Source organism: Macrotis lagotis, chromosome 1 (genome assembly GCF_037893015.1).
Source record: "Macrotis lagotis isolate mMagLag1 chromosome 1, bilby.v1.9.chrom.fasta, whole genome shotgun sequence".
NCBI classification, from domain to species: Eukaryota; Metazoa; Chordata; class Mammalia; order Peramelemorphia; family Peramelidae; genus Macrotis; species Macrotis lagotis.
This window is the reverse complement of record NC_133658.1, coordinates 410,173,962-410,189,935: the sequence shown is the minus strand read 5'-3', so window position 1 is coordinate 410,189,935 and position 15,974 is coordinate 410,173,962. Positions and strand designations below refer to the sequence as shown.

At 36.3% G+C, this 15,974-nt stretch overlaps 1 protein-coding gene across 3 annotated transcripts in view; it reads left to right on the top strand.

The window, feature by feature from the left end:
* RNF14 (ring finger protein 14) overlaps positions 1 to 15,974 on the top strand; it is a 121,301-nt gene that overhangs the window by 77,193 nt on the left and 28,134 nt on the right. The window lies entirely within an intron of this gene.

Genomic DNA, 15,974 nt, shown 5'->3' with positions numbered 1-15,974 from the left:
GGTGGAATTGGTTCCCTCCATTTATGCAAATTATAGACTTAAGTCCCAGGTTATAGATTCTCAGTATTTTCTGGTTCCTGAAGATTGAAGTTGAAAACACCAAACAAACATGGGCTCAAACCATCTCAAAACATCAAATGTGATAAGGTGAGAATTGTTTCCTACATTCTAGCATTCTGTCTCTTTTCAATCTGATAGAGATAATAACCTCTTTATATAATATGGGTGCATTTCATCTTTTTCATCATGTCATCCTCAGGGATGATGGGAAATGTGATACTTTCAACCTATCAGTCCCAGGGATTCTATTGGAATCAGAAAACTTGACTCCAATCCAATACTAAGGAAGGAAGTGTAGAATCTGAAAAACTTGGAGGAATACATTGTATAGGAGCCTCCTAGAAGACCTACCTACCTCTTTGACTTTCACTTAAAATCAGAGTTCCTCTCTATTTACAAATACACATTTGTGACTACTGACAGTGCTACATTCACCAACCTATACAAAAAGAGGGAAGAGGGCATCAGATATGTGACATAGTAAAAAGAATTCTGGGTTTAGGAGTAAAAGCATTTTTCTCAACGTGTTTCCATCTGCAAACTCTAAAGTCTCTTTAAATTCTAAAATTCCATGGTCCTCTGACTTGGATTTGAAATCTGGTTTTGCAACTTAACTAACTGTGTGACCTAAAGTAATTCAAACTTTCTTTGCCTTAGTTTCCTTAATTGAAAAGTCAGAGGATAGGACTAGATAATTTCTTGGGCTCCACTTGGCAAAATCTTTTAGACATATTTGACCTTCCCTGTCTTTGCTGACTTCTTAAATTCAATTTAATGACTGCTTAACTTGCCCAATCTGACCTGTTAAAATACTTCTGCCTAGCTGGTCTCTTGGTTCTGGACTCACCTGATCTGCTTTGCCCTGCTGCTACCCACATCTGAGAGTGTTATTGTTCCATGAACCATTATTTCAAATCACATACAATTAAATGAAATATGAACTGTGGTGGTTATCATTGGTAATCAGATGCTCTGACTGGTTGGCATTTCATTTACATCATGTTGTAAAACATATGACCCATTTCCCAACAAAGAAAATTTAGAGAGCAGAATGAGACATATTTATATTTGATACAAGAAATTTTGCTTTTGTTTTGATGGGTGTAGGTGTAAGGGAGACAAAATTGACTGTGGTTAATTGAAAAAAAATTAACATAAAAAATCTATATCCTGTTGAAATCCGGCTGTGCTATCTTTTCTCTATCTGGTTATGCAACAGGAAGAATGCCTCTTCTTAGTGTTAGTCCCTGGTCATGGTTGACATCTAAGCCTGTGATCTCTGTCCTATAGGAGACAACCAGTCCCTGCATATATATTCTACAATTCTGAGAATTCAGTCTGTGTTTCCTAAACAGTAGTTAATGAGACAGGCAGCAGTAGGGGATAACTAACCAGAGAAATGTCTAAGGCAGCTTATAAGAATTTAGACAGGCTCTGTCATAGAAAAGGAGGCTGTAATTAGAAACTATTAAGCTTTAAGAACCACACAGAGGTCAGAGAGACTTGTCCCCAAGCTGGCAAGTCAGGGCTGATTCACGAGGGCACTGCAGTTCAGTGCTGACATAATTCGAGCTCCATTTAGGTGGCTGTTGGCTTGGTAACAGCCAATCCAAGGGGCCTCATTATATGGACAAGAGTCAAGGTTCTAAAAGAAGGGCTTGAAAATGAACTCTTTGTTCCTTTCAGAGAGAGAAGCTAAGAAACCCCTGCAGCACAGGGAGACAGTGAGGATGGGAGGAAGCAGGTAGAAGGATTAAATGGAAAGGGAAGGGCTTTGTACTACAGTATATTTGGGGATAGAGGTAGGAATGAGGCATCATTTGCCTGTCATTTTATCCTAAAGACGATTCAGAGAACTGAGCCTTGCATACTACTGTGGAAAAACCAGATTGTTTCTCCTTTGGGTGACTATGAAAGCATCCAAAATTCAGACGATCATGGGTTCCAATGACCCTATCATGTGACTAATAAGACGACTCTAGAATCAAAATCTTTAAATCTGAAAGGGACACTAGAAGCTATTTAATGCAACCCCTTCATTTGCCAGATAAAGAAAATGCAGGAGTCGTAGGTGGCAATTCTGTAAACTGTTGTTGAGCAGTTTCTGTGATTTTCTAGAAATCTGGCTTCTCATCAGTCAATCGTTTTCCTTTGTTCTTTAACCTGTTCTTCTAAATGGGGTATATATAAAAGAACTTTTCCCATACCTTTTCCCAAAAGGAAAAGGAAGACTGGAGGTGGGGAAGGGTTGGGACTTAAGATATTTGTGTTTTAGATATATTTTAGTGATAATTCAAGTTCACCTATACAAAGGCAAAATATGTGCTGTCCCTGGCCAGCCAAGAATAAGAGCTGGGAGACTGCAGGCAGCCCTATTTGTATTTCAGGCTCTTTCTCTGTTGCCATGACAACTTGGACACTCTGAATCCTTCCCCGAATGCAGGAGACACGGGCTGCATGGAAATCAACTCTGGACACAATAGTTCTGCCCTTTTGCAGAGGCAGCCATGATGCTTCCAGTTTATAGGAGGGTTTGGAGTCAGGGACAAGAGATAGATCCCACCCACAGAAGGCTCTCCAGGCTCTCAGACCTTTTGCTGGCAGCTGGTCTGGGTTTATTAGTCTCCATAAGAGAAACATGGCTGCCTTCCCTTAGGATTGAGAAGAAGGGTGGGGTCGATTCTGTTCCATCAGGACCCCTGCCTTGCAGCATCTTCTCAAATGAGCTGTTCAGTATGGGGTTTTTTTTTAATTTTTATGTTGTTATTTGTTTATGTGCAGTAAGGGAGTAGGGGCAAGTTTTTACTCGATTTTATTCTGACTCACTTTATTCTAAGCACTTAGTATTTTTCTTTGGCTAAAATCACTGCAATGGGGATTAGAATTGTTTATTTAGCTCATCCTCCCACCCCAAAAATAAAGTTATAACCCTGAACAGTTAAATTATCTTACCTAGCATTAAATTGAGTGAAAGACTGTTAAAACATAGTTTATTATGTTAGAGAATCATATCTGTCTTGGGCTATCCTTAGATGGGTGGGGTAAATTTTTTACAAGTATCAGTTCTGGTAATTAGCATAATCAGAACAGCAGGAAGTTGTTCAGTAAAGTGGATGTTGTCCAGAGTACTAACAAAAACATCAGCATCCCTCCCAATCTGAGGTTGCTTGTGTACAACATACACACACACACACACACACACACACACACACACACACATATATATATATATATACACAATCACATATACACATACACACATAATATATACACATATTCACATATACACACATAATAAGAAGGGACAGCCCAAACTTCAGGATTAGAGTTTCTAAACCTGTCTTTATTCTATGACTATAGAACTGATTCTATTAGAAGGAAAAAGTACAAGTATCAGAACAGTGTGGTTTTAGGAAATTTGTTTGCTTGGGTGACTTTTCATGATGAATCTCAGTCACATAATAAGCAAAAGGGTTGAATAATGATTCAATAAACATTTATTAAGTTCCTGCTAAGTACTACATACTAGGCTACATGCTAAGGACTTTGTTGTTGTTCAGTGGCATCTAGTTCCTCCTGACCCCACTTGGGATTTTCTTGAGCTACTGGAGTGATTTGCCATTTTCTCCTCCAGCTCATTTTATAGAAAAGGAAACGGAGTCAAACAGGGTGATGTAATTTACCTGCAGTCACAGGGCTAGCTAGCTAAAGCTGAATTTGAACTCAGGTCTTCTAACCCCAGGCCCACCCCTCCATCTACTGCAACACCTTGATACCCTTTCACATTAGGATACAAAGATGATAACCCTATGTCAAAAAGTGATTGGCAGTTGTACCCTGAAGAAGCCTTCAGAATCCTTCTCTTGATGGGCGAATTGCCCATGTCTAAGAGTCCCTGCTACCCATGAGGCCATTGGATTACTTGCTGGTGGATTACTTGAGTCCTTAGGGAGTTTTAAACTACAAGGTAGCTTAAACCCAATCAGGTGTCCGAGCTGTCAGGCATTATGTAGCAAGCTCCCAAAGATGGTAGCAGGAGAAACTAAGCTGCCTAAGGAAGGATAAACTGACCCAGGTCAGGAACAGAACAAGTCAAAAACTTATGAAATGATCAGCAGAGGACTTGGGTCTGTGAATGGCCACGAGGTGGGGCAAGATAAGGAGAAAAAAAATGGAAAGAAAGGAATTCTTTTTCAGTTATATTGGGAATTTCTTTGTTCCCTATTGTAAGACCCTGGATAACGATAAGGATCCTTAAGAAATAGTGAGAGGGACTATAGGCAGACTCTAAAGGTTGTAATTAAAGTTTTCCCAATTCCTTTTGTAATAGGTATAGGATTTCAAGGTTAAGATAGTTAAATTAACTACAGAGCTTACTGATAATATATAAGTTGATATACAGGATATGTAGGAAATTAACAAAATTATTTAGGACCAAGATCTATTCTCTGATAGATGAGTAATCAAAGGATGGAAACAATTTTCATAATGAGAATTACAGATTATCAATTACCACATGAAGACATGATCCAAATCCCTAAGAAATAAAATAAATAATTTTTAGATTTCACCTCACACATATCCAATGGTCAAAAATAACAAAGACAGGAATAAATCCCTATAAAACCTATATCAGATTGCTTGCTATCCTAGGGAAGAGGGAAGGGAAAGAGAAAAATCTTTCAAAAATGAATGTTGAAAATTGTCTTTACATGTAATCAGAAAAATTAAATCATATAATAATTAAGAAAATGAGTTAAATAAAAAATAAAAATAAAAATGCTTTCCTTTTCTAAAGTATCTATATTCCTTGTAATGAAAAATGTCCGTGCTATAAAAAGCAGTGACTATGATGAATGCAGAGGATGGGAAGATGTATGAACTGATGTAAACAGAAAACAGAAAACAATATAAATGATTACAACAATGCTAGGTGGTGCAGTGGATAGAGTACCAGGCCTGGAATCAGCAAAGTCTCCCAAAAACACTTACTGGTTGTGTGACCCTGAATCAAGTCACTTGACCCAGATTGCCTCAGTTTCCTCATCTGTAAAATGAATTGGAGAAGGAAATAGCAAACCACTTTCTTTGCCAAGAAAACCCCAAATGTGGTCATTATTACACTAGAGAATTATATCTCTCTCATGGGCTATCCTTAGATGGGTGGGGTAAATTTTTTACAAGTAGCAGTTCTGGTAATTAGCATAATCAGAGAAGCAGGAAGTCAACAAAATAATAAAATAAAATAAACAACAAAATAAACCCCAGCAATATCAATAGAAAGGACAAAAAAGAACAAGAAAATTTAAATGGAATACTTTGAAATGATAATGACCAAGCTTGGCACCTCTCTTTTCTCCTCCCCTTACCCTTTTGCAGAGATAGAAGACTAAAAGTGTTGAGTATTACATTTAATGTCAGACTTTTTAAAATGTTTTGTTGAACTTCTCCCCATCCTCTTTTATGGTTGGTTATAAAGGATGGTGCTTTGGGAAAGGAAAGGAGGAGAGATATATTGGGAAATGTAAATCATATAAAAACAAAAATATCAATAAAGTTTTTAAATAAAAAAGGAAAAACAGAACAGTTGCTTTTAGTACATAGACTACTCTGTATGTAGGTGGAGATTAGTTCAACATTCTGGCAAACAATTTGGAGTTGGTTAAGAAAAATGAATAAAGCTTTCATACTTTTTGATCCTAAGATCTCATTTTGTGGACATAAACTCTTCCTTTGGCCTAAGGAGAATAAAGAAAAGACAGGTCCATAAACCAAAATATTCATAGCAATGTTTTTTATAATAGCAAAGAACTGGAAACAAAGTCGATTCTCTTCAGTTGGAGAATAACTGTACAAATTGTGCCTATAGATGTGATAAAGTGGAATATTATTATACCACAAGAATTGACAAGAGAAATTCTGAGAAATATATAAAATATAGTGAAGGAAGTAAAACTAGAAAACATTGTTCATAGTGATTATAGTAATGTAAATTAAAACATAATCAAACAAAAACTAACTATATAAACAGGGCATCTAGATGATTCGATAGATAGAGTGCTGAGCCTGAAGTCAGGAATACCTGAATTTAAATCCAGTCTCAGACACTTACTAGTAGGATGTTAGAAAAGTCACTTAACCCTACAAGCCTCAGTTCCCTATCTGTAAAATGAATGGGAGAAGAAAATACAAACCATTCCATGATATTTTCTAAGAAAACCCCAGAACAACAGCTCGGTTATCATTGTAATCTTGGACTGTAAAAAAAAATAACAAAATACACCTCCCTTCTTTTGGTGGAGAGCAAGGAAACTTCAGGTTTGGAAAATTGCAAACTTGGTAGATGAAGTGGCTGAATCAATTGGTTTGTCTTAGCTGGTTTTCTTGGTCACAAGAGAAGGCTTTCTAGTCAGAATGTGGGAGGAACTTTAAAATGATTGTGTTATAAAACATCAATAAAATTTAAAAATTAAAAAAGGAAACACTCCAGCAATTTAGAGTTGATTGGTTTTGGCTAAAATTTACATCCACATCAAATAAATATATATCTTTTATGCTCAATAGAGTAATATCTTGTGATGTTTCTCTGCACAAAATAAGAATAAATAATACATTCTTGAATTCTGTCAGCAAATTGAGGTAAGCTCCCCACCCTATATAATCTAAAGATACTATCCTCTTCCCCTTCATTGAAAGTTGTGACATCATGCATAATCTATATTAAATTACTTGCCTTCTCAAAGAGAGGGGAGGGGGAGAATGTAGAACTCAAAAATTTAAAAAACAAATGTTAGAGATTTTTACATGTAATTGAAAAAATAAAATGTTAAAAAAAAAGAAAGTTGTGGCAGTACCTTAATTGGGGATGGAAGATGGGGTGGGGAAGGATTTGCCAAACTGGGGAAAGAAGGGAAAAATACAATGAATTCATGGCACAGGATGGCAGATTTCTTACTGTGTTTCTCCTTTTCTTTCATGCAATTATCTGTCTCAGTGGACCACTTATACTTTCTCCTCTCTACTGCAAAGATTCAACCAATACATTTTTTTAAGTCCAATACTTTTTTTTTTTAGGTTTTTACAAGGCAAATGGGGTTAAGTGCTTTGCCCAAGGCCATACAGCTAGGTAATTATTAAGTGTCTGAGTTCGGATTTGAACCCAGGTACTCCAAGGCCGGTGCTTTTATCCACTACACCACCTAGCCGCCCCTTGTCCAATACTTTTTGATACTACAAATAATATTCATTTATTTTCAGATTTGATCTATTGTATGTGTAACTATGTTCTCCCTTATTTGTACAGATTGTTGACTATTTTAAATGGTAATCTCCAAATTCTGTTTAGCTAACCTTGCTTTTTGGCCAAGTGGAGCCTGTGGCATTCTTTAAAACTTTAGACTTAGACAAATAATAAAGACTGCTTGAAGAGGTATTTGATATTCAGTGCTGTGATTGGTCTCCTGGCCTTCCCTAGTTGAGTGCTAAAGATCATCATGGGAAAAAAATTAGTTGAATTCCATGGCTAAAATTCATTCAATTACACTTTTGTATAATCTGGATCCCTTCTAAATATTGAAATCCCCAAACACTACTCATTATAACTACACTCATTAATGATAACAAAAATGTTCAACAAGGATATTGCAAAATGTATATTCCAAAGAAGGAAGGGCTCTCAAAATGTAGTCTTTGTTGGAGTAGTTCCTCATGGTTTATTTTTCCTCCCAAAATGGTTTGGAGAATTTACTTAAAAATGCAGAAAAAGTCAGTTTATATTATGATATTGTGCCTGTAAGTACCTTTTTCAAATTATATTTTTCCAATTACATGCAAAAATAGTTTTCAACATTCATCCATTTGCATGTTTATAAGTTATACATTTTTCTATCACCCTCCCTTCCCATAGTGACAATCTAGTTAACTTTATATATATATATTTTTAGGCTTTTTCCAAGGCCACACAACTAGGTCATTATTAAGTGTCTGAGATCAGATTTGAACCCAGGTACTCCTGACTCCAGGGCTGGTGCTTTTATCCACTGCGCCACCTAGCCACCCCAACAATCCAGTTAAAGTTGTACATATACAGTTGTGTTTAACAGATTTCCATATTAGTCATGTTGTGAAACAGGAATTAGAATCAAGGGGAAAAAAGAGTAAGAAAGAAAAAATATAAGTTTTTAAAAAGCGAACATAATATCCTTTTCTCTTACATTCAGGTGCCATAGTTTTTTCTCTGTGGATTGGCATTTTCCATAACAGGTCTCTCAGGATTGTCTGTGATCATTGAACTGCTGAGAGGAACTTCATCCCTCAAAGTTGATTATTTCATAATGTTGTTAATATGAACAGTGTTCTCCTGGTTCTTCTCATTTCTTTTAGCATCAGTACATGCAAATCTTTCCACAATTCTCTAGTCTGATTTTCTCATAGATTTTTTATAGAACAGTAGTACTCCATCACATTCATATACCATAACTTCACATACCATTCCTCAAGAGATGAACATCCCCTTAATTTCTAATTCTTTGCCACTACAATAAGAGCTGCTATAAATACTTTTGAATATGTGATACTTTCCCTACTTTTTATGATTTCTTTGGGATATAGACCTAGTAACTGGCATAACTGGGTCAAAGGGAATGCAGAGTTTTATTGCCCTTTGGGCATAGTTCCAAATTGCTTTCCAGAATGGTTGGATAAGTTCACAATTCCATTAATTAGTGCATTAGTTGTAGATAACTTTTCCCATGATTTTCTTTTCCTTTTTAGAATAATATGAAACAAGGTTCTTGTTTACTTGGTACGGAAGCCTGGATTATCAATACTATATTATTCCTTAAGCATTTATTTACTGTGTGGGAATGAAAATGATTCTCTGCTTTCAAATAGCTTTTACTCTATCATGGGAACAACATGTGTGAAAGTAAATAAACACAAATTGTATTCAGAAAACAGTAATTTCCAGAAGACTAGAACACTAATACTTGCAGGGAGAGGGAAAGAGGAATTAGAGAATGCCTTGTATAGGATAAACTGTGTTTTGAAATGAACTAGGAATTCGCCAAGGCAGAGATGAGAAATGAACTTATTCCAGAAACAGAGCATTAAAAGAACATAAGTAGGAGATGAAAGGTTGTATTATAAGAAGCAGGTTTTGACTGGGGAGAACAAGAAAGGGAATAATAGAAAATAATACTGGAATAGTAGATGAGAATCAGATTGTGAAGCTGAGGAGGAAGTCAGTTATTCTCTCTTGTCCTCCAGGAGAGACCAGAAGTTTCTGTTACTCGGGCTGCTGGTGTGGTAGGAGAGGGAAGAGAGTGGAAGCAAGGAGAATAATGAGGAGACTATTGCAAATAATCCAGGTGAGAGATGACCAAAGGTAGAATTTAAGTTCTGTCTTTGGAGAGAAGTAAGCAGATACAAAAGGTATCATGAATGTAAAATGACCATATTTAGCAATTGACCGAATATGGTATGGTTCAAGTAGAGGATGATTCCAAGTTTACAAATATGGTGCTGAGGTTTTTGGGCTTAAACCAGAACAAAGATCAACTGACCACATCATATTCAGCACCACAGAATAATTAAATTCTCTGGTCTATTTCAGAAGAAAGTTGAAAGATTTACCTTAAATGGATACTCCATCAGTAACCTTCCATGGAGCTTTACAGTTAAGGGTACTTTTTTTTTTTTATCCAAACTAACTAAAGAGAAAATCCAGCAAGAAATAGGCAAGAAGGGGTGGCTAGGTGGCGCAGTAGGGAAGCTAGGCAGTGCAGTGGATAGAGCACTGGCCCTAGAGTCAGGAGTACCTGAGTTCAAATCCAGCCTCAGAAACTTAATTACCTAGCTATGTGGCCTTGGACAAGCCACTTAACCCCATTGCCTTGCAAAACCTAAAAAAAAAAAAATAGGCAAGAAGATTGTATCACTTCCCTGGTAGGAAGTCTATGGACTCAATGTATGAATATCTCAATATTAGGACAACATAAAAAGCAATTAAAGTGTGCATCCCTTTTGATCCAGCCTTACCACTATCAGGTCTGTATCCAGAAAAGATCATAAAAAAAGGGGAAAAGGACCTACATGTGCAAAAAAAATTTGTAGCAGTTCTATTTGTAATGGCAAAGAATTAGAAATTGAGGGCATTCCCATCAATTGTAGAATGCCTGAACAAATATGAACTATTATTGTGCTGTAAGAAATGATGAGTAGGTATATTTCAGAAAATTTCATGTAAGTCTGGAAAGACATGAACTGATGCTGAGTAAAGTGAACAGAACCAGGAGAACATTAACACTGTGCAGTGATAGACTTAGCTCTTCTCAACAATACAAAGAGCCAAGACAATTCCAAGACTTATGATGGAAAATGCTATTCATAGTCACAGAAAGAACTGATGGAATCTGAAAGAAGATCAAAGCATAGTTTTAATTTTTAAAGTGGGGGGGTTGGTGTTTCGTTTTCCTTTTGTTCTATTCTTTCACAACTTGGCTAATGTGGAAATATATTTTACATGATTGCACATGTATCACCTAAATCAAATTGCTTGCTACCTTAGGGAGGAAGTAGGGAAGAGAGAGAGGGAGAAAAATTTGGAACTCAAAATCCTTCAAAAATAAATATTGAAAATTATCTTTACTTATAATTAGGAAAAATAAAATAATATTAAATAAAAAATTAGGGTATATAGTTAAACTTTTTTTTCTTTTTCTAGTAGTGAGGATTGATTGACTCTGATTCACTGACTCTTCCTTACCTGATGCTCCTTTGAATAAGGGCATTCATTTGTGAGCTGATTGACTAGCAATAATCTTTTGCTTTGTCACAGAAAAAAACTGACAGCTATAAAGATGGAACCTATGACTTTGTCCTCAGTTACAAGGCTTATATACCTGAGCAATCCATACTTGAGCAGAAATGAGACTGTTCACTCTTCTCAAAAGATAGGAAGCCAGCCACTCTCTCCCATCCCCACTAGAGGCCAGAAGTCTGGATGACTTGGGCTGCTGCTATGACTGGGCCCCTGGCCAAAGGAGAGATGAAAAGCTTTCCTTTGAATTAGCCTCAGAAAGGGGAGAAGGGAGTTACTGTAACTACTGTAAGTCATACCAAGATGGGTAGAAATGTAAAGTCATCTTTGAAAGTCCTGGAAGCCAACACTAGCATCAGCTCATTGACAATTTGTTAGGTGAAGGTTGAGAAGGGCAATATTTACAGACAAATGAGGTAGGGCTATTCCCATTTTCCTAAGATTAATTTAAGATGAATCCACAGCTTGCTTATGTAGCTCTTTTCGAATTGTAACTTTCTTATTCAGTTCTATAGTACATGTAAATAGAATAGTGTACCTAGAAGCAGCCTGGCATCCTAGGAGGAGCACTGACCTAAGAATGAAAAGATTCTTGGTTTTGATTTTATCACTAGCCAAGTATGTCTAACCTTGGGTAACTCAGTGGATAAAAGACTGGACCTAGAGTCTGGTTCACTTAAATTCAATTTTGACCTTGAATATTTTCTAGCTGTGTGATCTTGGGTAATTCCTTTATCCTCTATCTATCTTAGTTTTCTCAACTATAAAATGGGGATAATAATAATACCTAGGGTTGTTTTGAGGAAAAATGAGATCATTTAAAAAAATCGCTTAGTATATATTATTTACCACATAAATGTTTATTCCCTTCTCCACTGGTTTCCATATCTCTTTTGTTGTTTGTCCTTTGTTCTGGAAGAGGACCATGACATCAGGAAAGTGATGTTATGACTTGTGAATAGAATTTTAGGGTTAATGTTTTTTGTATTTTATTTTTAAAATTTAATTTTGATTTTTTCCTCAATAAAATTTTTAATATTTATTGTTTTTTTATTTTGAGTTTCAATTCTCTCCTTCCTTCCTTCCCTTCTCCCTTTCTTGAAAAGGTAAGCAATTTGATATAAATTATAATGTGCAATCATGGAAAATATTTCCATATTAGTCATGTTGCAAAAGAGAAAATGCAAATTTAAAAAAAGAATAATAAAGTAAAAAAGTATGCTTTGATTTACATTCAGACTCTATCAGTTCTTTCTCTGGAAGTGGATAGCATTTTTCATCATGGTTCCTTCAGAAATGTCTTAGATCATTCCATTGTTGAGAATAGTAAATATTCACAGTTGACCATCATGCAATATTGCTGTTACTGTGAATAGTATTTTCTTGGTACTGATCATTTCACTTTTCATCAGTTTATGTAAGTCATTTCAGGTTTTTCTGAAAGCATTATGAAAGCTTGTTATTTCTTATAGGACAATCATATTTAATCACAATCATATACCTCAACTTGTATAGCCATTCTCCAATTGATGAGCATCTCCTCAATTTCTAAATCTTTGCAACCACAAAAAGAGCTGCTATAAATATTTTTGTAAATATAAGTGCTTTTCCTTTTTCGTTGCTCTCTTTGGATTACAGACCTATTAGTGGTATTGCTGGGTCAAAGGGTATGCACAGTTTTGTAATAGGTTTAATAAGATTCATAGTAACCTCCTTGTCTACTCACAAGACTTGTTCCTAATTATCTTTCATCGACCTAAAAGCATCAATCTCCATAGGACGTTTCACCCATGCTTTAGAGCCTTTGTATTAATCAGTTCTTTCTGGGATGGCCTTCAAAACAAATACACGAAGAGAGTCCAACTCTAAATTCTAAGATTTTATGACCATAGAACACTACATTCCACCTTTAAAATCTCCTTTGAACACAAAAATGATTATTACGTAAGATTTTACTCCCATATCAGTAAAATGGGAGTTTCTCAGGAACCCAGACTTGTTGGCTCTTTCATTTTATTTATTTTTTTTTTATTTTTTGCTGGGGTTAAGTGGCTTACCTAAGGCCACACAGCTAGGTAATTATTAAGTGTCTGAGGCTGGATTTGAACTCAGGTACTCCTGACTCCAGGGCCAGTGCTCCATCCACGGTACCACCTAGCCGCTCCCAGCTGTTTTATTTTGGCAAATGTGGTATGCCATTTTAGTTCTAAGCCCAGGTTGAGAAAGACAGTCAGAGTTAGGGGAAAAGAAGGTGTAGGAATAGGTACTGATGTTAAGGATTTAAAAATCACTATCATTTGAGATCCTTTCATAATTTCATAATACTTAATAATATAGTACTTTTAGATTTTGCATAAACTATAGCTCTTTTGATTATTATCTTGATTTTGTAGATGAAGAAATAGAGAAGTAGAATTTAAATTCAGGTCTTCCTGATTGCAAGGCCAGTGTTTCCATTGCTACACTTAGCTGCCTTAATCTTGGATTTAATATCACAGCAGTTTATCACCTTAAGTAATTAACAGGGTCTGGAACATATAGAGGGCTGTTGGCCATTTTCCTGGTAACTTTTATTTATTCATTCATTCAGTCAGTCAGTCATTTATTTATTTATTTGTTTGTTTGTTTATTTATTTATTTAAGGCAATAGGGTTAAGTGAATTGCCCAAGGCCCACACAGCTAGGCAATTTATAAATGCCTGAAGTCAAATTTGAACTCGGGTCCTCTTGACTCCAGGGCTGGTGCTGATATTTTTTACATCACTATATTGAACCCTCTTCTGTATTCCTTCCACTTCTTCTTCTCAGAGAGCCAGCTCTTATTACAAAGAAATCAAATTATTTTGAATTGACATTTGAAACCCTTAGATTCTAGATTCTCTTGTGTCACTGACACCTTAGGAGATTTTCCTAGTCTTTGATTGTTGCTCCCACCCAGGAAAGTTGAGACACTGCATGTAACACTCCCCTATGTATTTAAGGTACATCAAGTTCCAAGGATGTAGTTCAATTGTTCAAGACATTGATGAGTAATCATGAGTCATCAGTCATCTTCAGGGTGGTCTCAGAAGGATAGTACCCAGGGAAAGGTTGAGTTAACTTCTCAGAGATTTAACCTTGAGAGGGAATTTTTTTTTAGGTTTTTGCAAGGCAAATGGGGTTAAGTGGCTTGCCCAAGGCCACACAGCTAGGTAATTATTAAAGTGTCTGAGATCAGATTTGAACCCAGGTACTCCTGACTCCAAGGCCAGTGCTTTATCCACTATGCCACCTAGCTGCCCCGAGAGGGAATTTCATACCTTGTTAAAGAGACAAAATCAATGTCAGCCAAAGTACCCAGCTTGGGGTTCAGTGAAGGTTTTATACCTTATTATTATTGTCATTATTGTTATTGTCATTTATTATTATTGTCATTATCAATTATTGTCATTATCAATGCCAGAAGTCAGTGGGATAACAGGAACCCAGGATGATATCTGAGCATAACCATACATAAATTTACAAACTATTTCACAGTTCAGAGTAGGAAGACTCTGTCTAGAAGGGCTTCTCAGAACTGCCTAAGTCATTTCCTCTTTTCAGGTTGTGGTTATTCAGTACACAAAGGGTGGAGAGAACAAAAGCAATCTCTCTGTCTCTGTCTCTGTCTGTCTGTCTGTCTCTTTGCCACTGCCATTTTTTTTTCCTGGGACAAGACAGATGTAACCAAAAACCTCCCAAAAACCCTCTTCAATCTTCTCTTCTTTTCCATCAGTTGCCAACATTCTCTCTCTACAAGTTCTTTCTTTTCTCTTATTTCTTCAGGTTCCTTCAAATTCCAGTTTCTATCCATTTTCTTACATACACCGTGGGGTGGTTAAATTTTATTTTCAATTAAATAAGTATTAAGTTCCTGCTGCATGCCAGTTCCTGAGATTCAAAGTCATAGCCAAAATAGTCTTTGCATTCAAAGAGCTTACATTCTACTGGAAGAAACAACATGTACAGTGATAAATTTTGTATAAAATATATACAGAATAGACATTTTCTTCTGGTGGGAGGGAGGACTTGAGGATCCATAATTTAAATGGGGGAAAAGAAGAAGGGAGAAATGTCCTAGCATTAACTAATAAATTACAAAAATCTTTGCCATATGTTTGGAAAATGCAGATTTCTGTACCTTAGGCCATTCTTGCCAGCATAGAAGCCATATATTTTAGATTTTCTTTTTATTTTGGGGGCTTGTTATACTCACCAGCATGATGGAATACTTGGAAACAGACCATTAAGATCTTTTTTTAATGGAATGGGATCCTTCCGATATGACATTATCTGGGCATCTGGATTCCACACACCAGTAGAGGAAGTTACTGGGATTTTCACTTTTTGCTGTGATTTTCCCACCTGTTCATATTGAATGATGGATATGAAAGGCAAGTATTAAGGGCCAAGAAGATATGCTCTATTTGGGACCAGCTTATCATGACAGTTTTCCTGAAACCTCAGTGTTTCTAGTCAAATGCTTAAAGACAGAAATCAATTACACTTGAGGGAATCTCATTCCTATAATATTTATTGTCAAGATTTTCTCTGCTCTCTGTGTTAGAAGATTACATAGAAATTTTATGAGACCCTTTGCTTATTCAATGAACTTTATTCCCATTAACTTGTCACTCTACATAGCACCCTAGGGAGTCATGACAGGCCATTATCTCTACTTTACTGGAATAGCCAGGTGGTTTATCCACGGTCCTTTGTGCATTAAATCAAGTGCTGGAGTTTAGGTCAGAAAACTTGTTGATTCTCAAATCCTCTGGTTGGTCTGTCATGCTTCAAGAATTGAATTATCCCCGAGGGCATTTTGGGCATTTGCCTATACCTTTTGGGTAAAGACACACGAAGTTCTACTTCTCTACCGATTTCCAGCTCTCCCCACTTGTGATATTATGTAGCCTATCCTCAGGTTTCAGAAATCATATTGGACAAAGCAGTCTTGATAAGAAAATCCTGACCCAAGTTTTGTCCCTGTGCCCAGCATTATGACAATTACTCTGTCAGAGACAAATAGACCTTTAATCTAGATGGTGCAACTGGGGATTGTCTCAGGGCCTTAAAA